Source organism: Chenopodium album, chromosome 17 (genome assembly GCF_948465745.1).
Source record: "Chenopodium album chromosome 17, dcCheAlbu1.1, whole genome shotgun sequence".
NCBI lineage: Eukaryota > Viridiplantae > Streptophyta > Magnoliopsida > Caryophyllales > Amaranthaceae > Chenopodium > Chenopodium album.
In genome coordinates this window covers 8,242,617-8,251,144 of record NC_137850.1, presented here as the reverse complement: position 1 = coordinate 8,251,144, position 8,528 = coordinate 8,242,617, and positions in this window count along the sequence as shown.

Here is an 8,528-nt window from a genome sequence, read left to right as displayed (position 1 = left end):
AATTTCTAATGGTTTGGTCCCAAATCCCTATTTCAATTACTTAGTTAATTGTTTGTTATTTTCCTTGAAGTTACTAACGCGTGTATTTTGTTATTAGAAAGAGATACGAGGCATCCAAGTAAGTAATTATTGTTATTTTTATATAGAAAGCATGCTTTGATTATTTTTAATTCCTAGTGTCATGTTAGGATGCTTTTATTGATTTCTAATATCATGCATGTTTCTATGATGCTTCCTATTCTTTCCTTCTATCATGTTAGTATCATGCTAGGGATACAACTTTGATCTTTATTGTTTAGTGACATGCTAGGATTTGTTATTAATCTTGTTAGTATCATGCCTAGGATCTTGCTAATATTATTATGCTTTATTGAGATTATGATTGATGATGATTGTTGTTATTGTTGCCTGATATATATATATATATATATATATATATATATATATATATATTTTATTTGTTGTTGCTTGATCACGCCCTCTCTTGCAGGATTAAAGGGAATTTGTACTTGTAATCACGCTTAAAAAGATAAGTAAAAACCTTGTTTAGGCTAATATGGTTATAATTCAAGTGATCCCCAATAATAGATTTGTTTATGCATTAATATTCAACCAACATATATTAAATAGGTTTAGAGTTAACCTAATGATTGTATGTTAGTCAGAAAGCGCACATGAATATGAGAAGAATAAAGTAAAGGCATATTTAGGGCAGGTTCAATCTCTTTTAGGTTGGATTTGTACCTTCATCCCCGAACTTCCAGTCATGGTTCTAGACCTATTGGAGTTAACGATCTCCTAGATCGTTAAGGGGTGTAACCTTCACCCCGTGAACGGTTTACAAGTTCCTAAAACTTGTTGGCGAATCTTTTTACTCTAGCTTCCTTCCCTTTGGACGCCACCATGCTTAAGTGTATGATCACAGTGGGGCTCAAGTGTGGGATGCTTGAAATATTCCCTACACTTCTGTAAACACCTGATTGTGTCTCCCCAAAAACCAAACCCAGTGATGAATATCTTTCACGTCATTGATTAACAAACAAGGTGAAATGTGAAAGGTCTAGTGATGCGGTCGTTTTAATAAAAATACTTCTTTTTGTTTTCGAAAATATTTCTTTTTGTACTTTATTTATGGATAATGTCTAGTCCAGTTTAGTTTGGTCCATGATAAGGGTACAATAATAGGGTAGTTGGATTGGGCTCGAAAGGAGCTTTCCAACAATATAATATAAGCCCAATTCCAATGACTAATGAGGAAGTTATGGCCAAAATACTAAATTGGACCTGAAATGAGTTTTATATATGGCCCAATGATCAAGTGGAGGGTCCATTAATTATCATTCCTAAAATCATTAGTGTTCCAAGTGTGGATCGAAGGGTTCTGTTGGCACGAGTTGGGTCCCGTCGATGACCTGCCCAAGGCAGCACACGTAAACTGCCCTCGGGGGTGGCTCGAGGAACCCCCCTCCGATGCTTAAGTTAGAATCTGTTTAGAGAGAGAAAGTGTACTTAGAGAGATAAAGAGAGTGTAATAATTTGTGTGTCAAACCTTTTTTCCGTTGTACTTTGCCCTCTATTTAAAGGCGTACGATCTCCTTTGTGGAGAGTCATACTTGGTCAGCCCTGCGGGCTGACCTTACCGGGCTGAAGAGCCCCGTCGACTATTCTTCCAGCAGTGAGTGCACACCCCGGGGGCCAGTCTGGGAGCCTAGTGATAGCTCAGCAGGAGCTATCCTATACTACTAGCCCCTCAAGAGGTGGTATGAGGTCACTCATGCCGACTCTTGCTTGTGCGGTGAATCCCTTTTTTAATGGCTCCAACTGGAGGCAATAGCTCAGCAGGAGCTATCCCCTACAACTAGCCCCTCAAGAGGTGGTATGAGGTCACTCATGCCAGATGTTCTGAGCGCATGGTCTTATTGGCCGTTGCTCAACGGATCGTCTTGCTAAGCTACCTCGTAAACCACTAACCCCTCAAGTCTCTGGATTGACGATGCGATTTTGAGACTTGAGTAGTCATGCTGGAGGTTAGTGGAGATGCATTGCGTTTGTGCTCGGTGATAGTGGCTTTTTTCTGCCTACGACGTGTACGCGTTTCTGTATTGTTAAACGTTTCATTTATTCCCGCTGATGCTAGAGGAACAATTTTTTCTTGACTAGACTTTAGTTGTTTTGTCTGGAATTTGAGACATGACGAGCCTGCAGGGAGGAATGTCAATTACTCCCGCTGAAGTCTGAGAAATGACGAGCTTGCAGGGAGGAATTTCGATTACTCCCACTGAAGTCTGAGAAATGACGAGCTAGCAAGGAAGAATTTTGATTACTCCCGCTGAAGTATGAGAAATGACGAGCTAGCAAGGAGGAATTTGATTACTCCCGTTGAAGTCTGAGAAATGACGAGCTAGCAAGGAGGAATTTTGATTACTCCTGCTGAAGTCTGAGAAATGACGAGCTTGTAGGGAGGAATTTTGATTTCTCTCGCTGAAGTTTTCTATTTTTTTTTTTTTGCGGGAACAATCTTGCATGAGTGGGACACGTGTCGGCCATCTGAGTGGTTAGTTTACTTTTACTGAAGTGACATGGTGGTTTGGCTTTATTGCTTACTCAGCCGCCTATTTACTCCCTATTTAATTCACTATCCCCCCCTTTTTTTTCTTTTTACCTTCTTCATTTTTACATCTTCCCCTTCCTTTTTTCGAATCTCTCGCTCTTCATCTTCTTCACAGACGCGCGTCATTCCTCCATTACCATTGTAAGTTTTCATCTCTCTCGTCTTCGTTCTTGCTTCATTTTTTTGTTTGTTTGCCCATTTTCTCTTACTCTTCAGCTTCACTAAATTTTCTTTCTTTTTGGTTGCACTTTAAAACCCTGTTCTCTGTTTGGTTTCTTGGGTTGCCATTGTTGTTGTGCTTCGTTGCTTCTGCAACCTCTTGTCATAAAGGTACTTACTTTGTACCTTTCCTTGTATGTGTATGCCCAATTTTATTTCTTTTTTGTATTTTCTTCCGCAAAATTACGTCTTCTAATCAATTTTTATTGTCTACGTCCAATTCATTCCCTTCTATTGTTGTATTTGTATTCTCAATTCTTTCTTCCGATTCTTGCGTTGCTTTTCTGCACTCGTTCTTTTGGGATTAGACTAATCTTTGGTTTTTGGCACCCCATTTTTCTTCGTCTTCTTTGGGGGCTTTTTTATCTTTGTAGATCTTCTTTAGGATGTCTGACGCTTCTGATAGTTAAAACATGAGTGAGCCTCTCGTGGCCACTAAGTCAGGCTCTCCTTCAGAATCATCTCACTCAGGTGAGCGCTCTGTGCGCACTTCTTTTGTTTCCCCAATTTATCCCCGTTTTCCTTTACAAACAGTTATGCCTTTTGATTGTCCTCCTGCTGCGGGCAGGGCGAGTATTGTTGCGGCTCCTCCTGCTGTACCCGAGTCGGGTAGTAGTCGCCCCGCTGAGAGTAGCACTTTCCGTCCTTTTCGGCCTGGACCACGTCATGATTTCTTTAACCCTTATTGCGAGTGGGAGCTTATTAAGGACGGGGTAACAGTACCCCATCTCGCTCGCTTAAGGAGGCGCGCGCTACGCCATGAGATTCTAGCTGACATGGTCAAGACTAATCCCCCTGATGTTTCTCTTGTTAGTCCCATTCCACATGTTCAGCCTTTAAACAGTTTGGCTTGATGACATGGCTGATGTGAATCGGTTTGACCATTATGCAGTGCGGGGTGGAAACGCTACAAATTGTTCACCATCTCATTCTCCAGTTGCGAATATGAACGGGGTGGCTGAATCTCCTGGTGAAAGTGGTTTTTATGACTGTTAGCCCATTTACGTGGAGGAGCCCGTTGAAGAGGGAAAACTTGACTTCTTTCTGGATGAAAGGTTTCATGGCCCAAGAATTGCGAGCTGGATTCCAACTGGTGTGAAGATGCAAGGAAGTTGGACCTTGCTGCTGTGGGGCAGAAGTTCTATGGTTTTGGTCAGGGCTACAAACTAGTTTTGTCAACTGAGGGCTCTAAGTTATCTGCTCCTCCTGCTGGTCATATTGCAGTCTTTGCATCCCAACTAGACTTAGGCTTGATATTCCCTCTTGACCCTACTTTGGATAAGGTCTTTCGGGCCTTTAACCTTTACATTGCTTTGCTGTATCCTGCTTCTTTGCACACTTTGATATGCTTATTGTGGTTCCTGAGCTTTCGGAGGTATCCAGAATCACTACATCTGTTCAAATCCCTGATGAGCCTGAAAAGGTCGTCTTCTGGTTCCGAGTCTGGGTGGTATTACGTGGCTCCCAAAGAGGGTCGAGTTTTGTCTTACCCTAAACTTGGCCATTTTAGGGACTAGACTGGCAAGTTTTTCTGGGTTGCAGTGCCTTCTTCCTTTGCTGTGTGTAAACACCCAATTGTGTCTCCCCAAAAACCAAACCCAGTGATGAGTACTTTGCACATCGCTCGATTATCGAATAAGGTGAAAGTGGGAAAAGTCTTGTGATGCGGTTATTTTTAATCAAACCTTTCTTTCTATTTTCGAAAATCTTCTCTATTTAAGAAAATAGCTAGTCCAATTTAGCTTAAATCATGACGAGGGTCCAATAATAGTGTAGTGGGGTCGAGCCCGCAAAGAGTTTTCCAATGATATATTATAAGCCCAATTCCAATGAATAATGAGGAAATTATGGCCAAAGTACTAAATTAGGTCTGAAATGGCTTTATGGCCCAATGATCTAGTGGAGGGCCCATTAACTATTATTCCTAAAAATATTAGGATTACTTCTTGTCTTCTAGAATAATCTACAAGGTTATTTTGAGTTCTAATAGAGTTGGGATTAATAATTATATCTTTTTAGAAATAATGAATTTGATTCAAAATAAAACAAGTGTTTTATTATGATAAATCTAAATTAAAATTAATAAACACGGAGTTTAATTACTTAATCATATTAAAGAAAGAATTCCGTATAAAAGCGCGTTTTATCTTTTTACTAGCGCCAAACGACAAGTCTATCGCCAAACGACAGAGCCTGTCGCCATGCTAATGCTTGTCGTTTCGCGCTGGGCTCTGTCGCTGGCGACAGGGGTCAGTTTTATTCCGATTCAAATTCTGATTCTTCTCTATCGTTTCCGGGTTATTTTATTTATAAATAGGGTCATATTTCCCCGTTTTTATTTGTTGACAATCATCAACAATCATATTTTCTCTCTTCTCCCTCTCAAGCAATAGCTTATTCTTATCCCTCTTTTCAAAACCTTCCCTTCTACAAAATACCGCATTCACGAGTTCTAGACACACCTAGCCAAGTTCGAAGTTGCCTTCGCCCTAGACGTGAATGGTTGATAATTTCTGAGGATTTAGTCCCAAATCTTATTTCAATTATTTGATTTAATTGTTTAATATTTTCCTTTAAGTTACTAACGTGTGTATTGTTTTGATAGAAAGAGATACGAGGCATTAAAGTAAGTAATTTAATTGCTTAACTATTCTTTTGATATAGGAATCATGCTTAGATTATATTTAATCCTAATAACATGTATGTTTCTAGTATCATGTTTAGGTTGCCTCCTATTTCTTCTATTATGTTAGTATCATGTTAGGGATAAAGCTTTGATATTTACTGTTTAGTGACATGCTAGGATTTGTTATTAATCTTGTTAGTATCATGCCTAGGATCTTGCTATTATTATTATGCTTTGATGAGAATATTGTTATTATATTGCTTCATATTATTGCTTGATCACGCCCTCTCTTGCAGGTTTAAAGGGAATTTGTACTTGTAATCACGCTTAATAAGATAATTAATAATCTTGTTTAGGCTAATGTGATTATAATTCAAGTTATCGCCAATAATAGTTTTGTTTGTGCATTGATATTCAACCAACATAGATTGAACAGGTTTAGGATTAATATATTGATTGTATGTTAGTCAGAAAGCGCAGATGAATATGAGAAGAATAAAATAGAGGCCTATTTAGGGCAGTTTCAATCTCTTTTAGGTTGGATTTGTACCTTCATTACCGAATATCTAGTCATGGTTCAGGACCACTATGGAGTTAGTGATCTCATGGATCGTGAAGGGGTGTAACCTTCACCCTGTGAACAGTTTACAAGTTCCTAAAACTTGTTGGCGACTCTTTTGCTCTACCTTCCTTCCCTTTGGACGACACCATGCTTAAGTGTATGATCATAGTGGGGCTCAAATGTGGGATGCTTGAAATTATTCCCTACAGTTTTTTGGCGACTCCACTGGAGATGATTTCTATTTTAATTTCTAAAATTTATTTTGGCAATAATTTAGAATGAATGGATGAGACTCGAAACGTTCTAAATATTCATGTGCGTAATTTTGATTGACATTATTGACATATGCATAAAAAAGGTCCGCATTAGATAGACCATCGGTAATGCGTCAAAAACATAGGATTTTTACACGTAGGAAATTTGGGAAATATCTTTCACAACCAGGATCGAAAAAACATTACGAAAAATCGGAAAATTCAAAGAACAAAAAGCTGTTGAGGCATGTAGGAACCGGCGCCAAGAAAATAGTGCCAGCGCCATGCGATGGCTCTATCGTTGTGCGACAGCAATGTCGTTTGGTGACAGAGTTATCTTCTTGCGAAGGGCCCTGTTGTCTCGCGCCATGTTCTTCCAATATCGAGCCAGAAATCTACCTTCTTTGTTTCGACCGATTCTAGTACTGTTCGCTCGATTCTACTTCCTGATTGAGTTTTTCTCAATTTTCTGAACCCATATGTGTTCTACATATGGCCATAACCCTCTGGGAATTCACGCTCCATCTACCCAATCGAACGCTCATGGCAACGAAGGGTACATCCGAGTTAGTTGAATTCACCAAACCGTGGAAGCGAGTTTAACTCGCAGGGTCCCATCCACATGCGCCAACCTTTCCAAAGGTAAGGCTTCCGCGCGGTGCATCCGGACTCATAACCATGAACCCTCTTTGACCAACCCTTATCCTTGAACTTTAGAGAACTAGAGCCGTGGTTAGGTTGCAAACTCATTGCATCATATTGTGCTTACTTGACTACTTATGCATTCTTTGCTTGTGCATAACCTATGTATGTTTACACTAACAGTTTGTTTGACTTGTGAATGAGTCTAAATAAACTAATTAATGACTAAAGGACTTTGCTTAATTGATTAATAAATTAATATGAGTATTTAAAGTTTAAATAAATTGATCAAACTTGAATTAGTACGACTATATGCTTGTCCTTTAAGAGTAAAACACTGGAAACAGACCCAGACTAATGCTCCAGTAATGGCGCAAGAGTTTGGCCTGTAGTGCAACACGCTAGTGTCCAGCGTTATGCGACAGCATTGTCGCATCGCGCTGGTCCTAGCGTTTGGCGACAGTCTCGTTGCTTAGGCGATGGTCCAGTTTTCTGCTCAAGTCCTCACGTTGAGTCTAACTAATCAATTTATTAAACGGCAGAAGCTATATTTAGTGCTTAATTGAGTCTAAGCACATAGTCTCATGGTCCTACACAAGTGTCAAAGCATGTCACTGTCACTTATCGTCGAAGCACACACTTTATATATACGTTTCACCTTAACCATATCTTAGGTCCATGCATGAGTCGTTCTTTCCGTCATTTGAGTTGGGGGTCCACTCTATTCCCAAATTCTTCCACATCTCTCCATCTACATCATCTTTCCACTCTCCACATGCTTGCTCCATACATATCATTCCCCTCATTCTTCCATGATCTTTCTCCATCTATGCATGTTGAATCGAGTTTGAGTCAAACAATTAACAATAAATATTCATAAATCCCTTTTCCATAGCGCTTGGTCAAGAAGAGAAGGGCAGCTAATCAAGGACAACGCTTTTGTTCAAATACTACTTTTTGATAAACCGATTCGACAAAAGAGAAAAGCTAAGAAGAAAATGGCGTCTCAAGAAGAAGTCAATGAACTTAGGTAAAACTTGGCCAATATAATTGATATGATGAAGGCTATGACTCTTCAAGTCAATGACCCTGCGAAATAGCAACAGATGCAACGAATGGAGGAAAGCTTGAACAAGCTCTCCAACGACTACAAGTTCTAGGGCATTAGCTCGCAAGGGGTCTCGGTGGACAAGGAACTTCTTCCGCAGAAGTTCAATGCAAAAAAATCCCTAACTTCAAGCCAACTGACAATCCTTACTTCCACTTAAGAGCTTTCGGAACTATAATGAAAATTAAGGGGATTGATAGGAAAGTCTTTCACTCTTTATTCTCACTATCTCTTGAAACCGTTTGTCAACAATGGTTGTTTTACCTTGACAAAGAGAAGATCTCCACTTGGGATGGAATAATAAACCCTTTCATTGATAGATATAAGTGCAACATTCAAGTTGAAACAGACCATAGACAACTCGAGATGCTAAGGCAAAAAGAAAACGAAGGGTTCACCTCTTTCTTCAACAAGTGGAGAGAAACTTCTGCTAATATGGTTGAAGTTCCTACTGATAAGGAGTCTGTAAGGATGTTCATCAAGAACCTCCAAGAAAAGTATTCAAA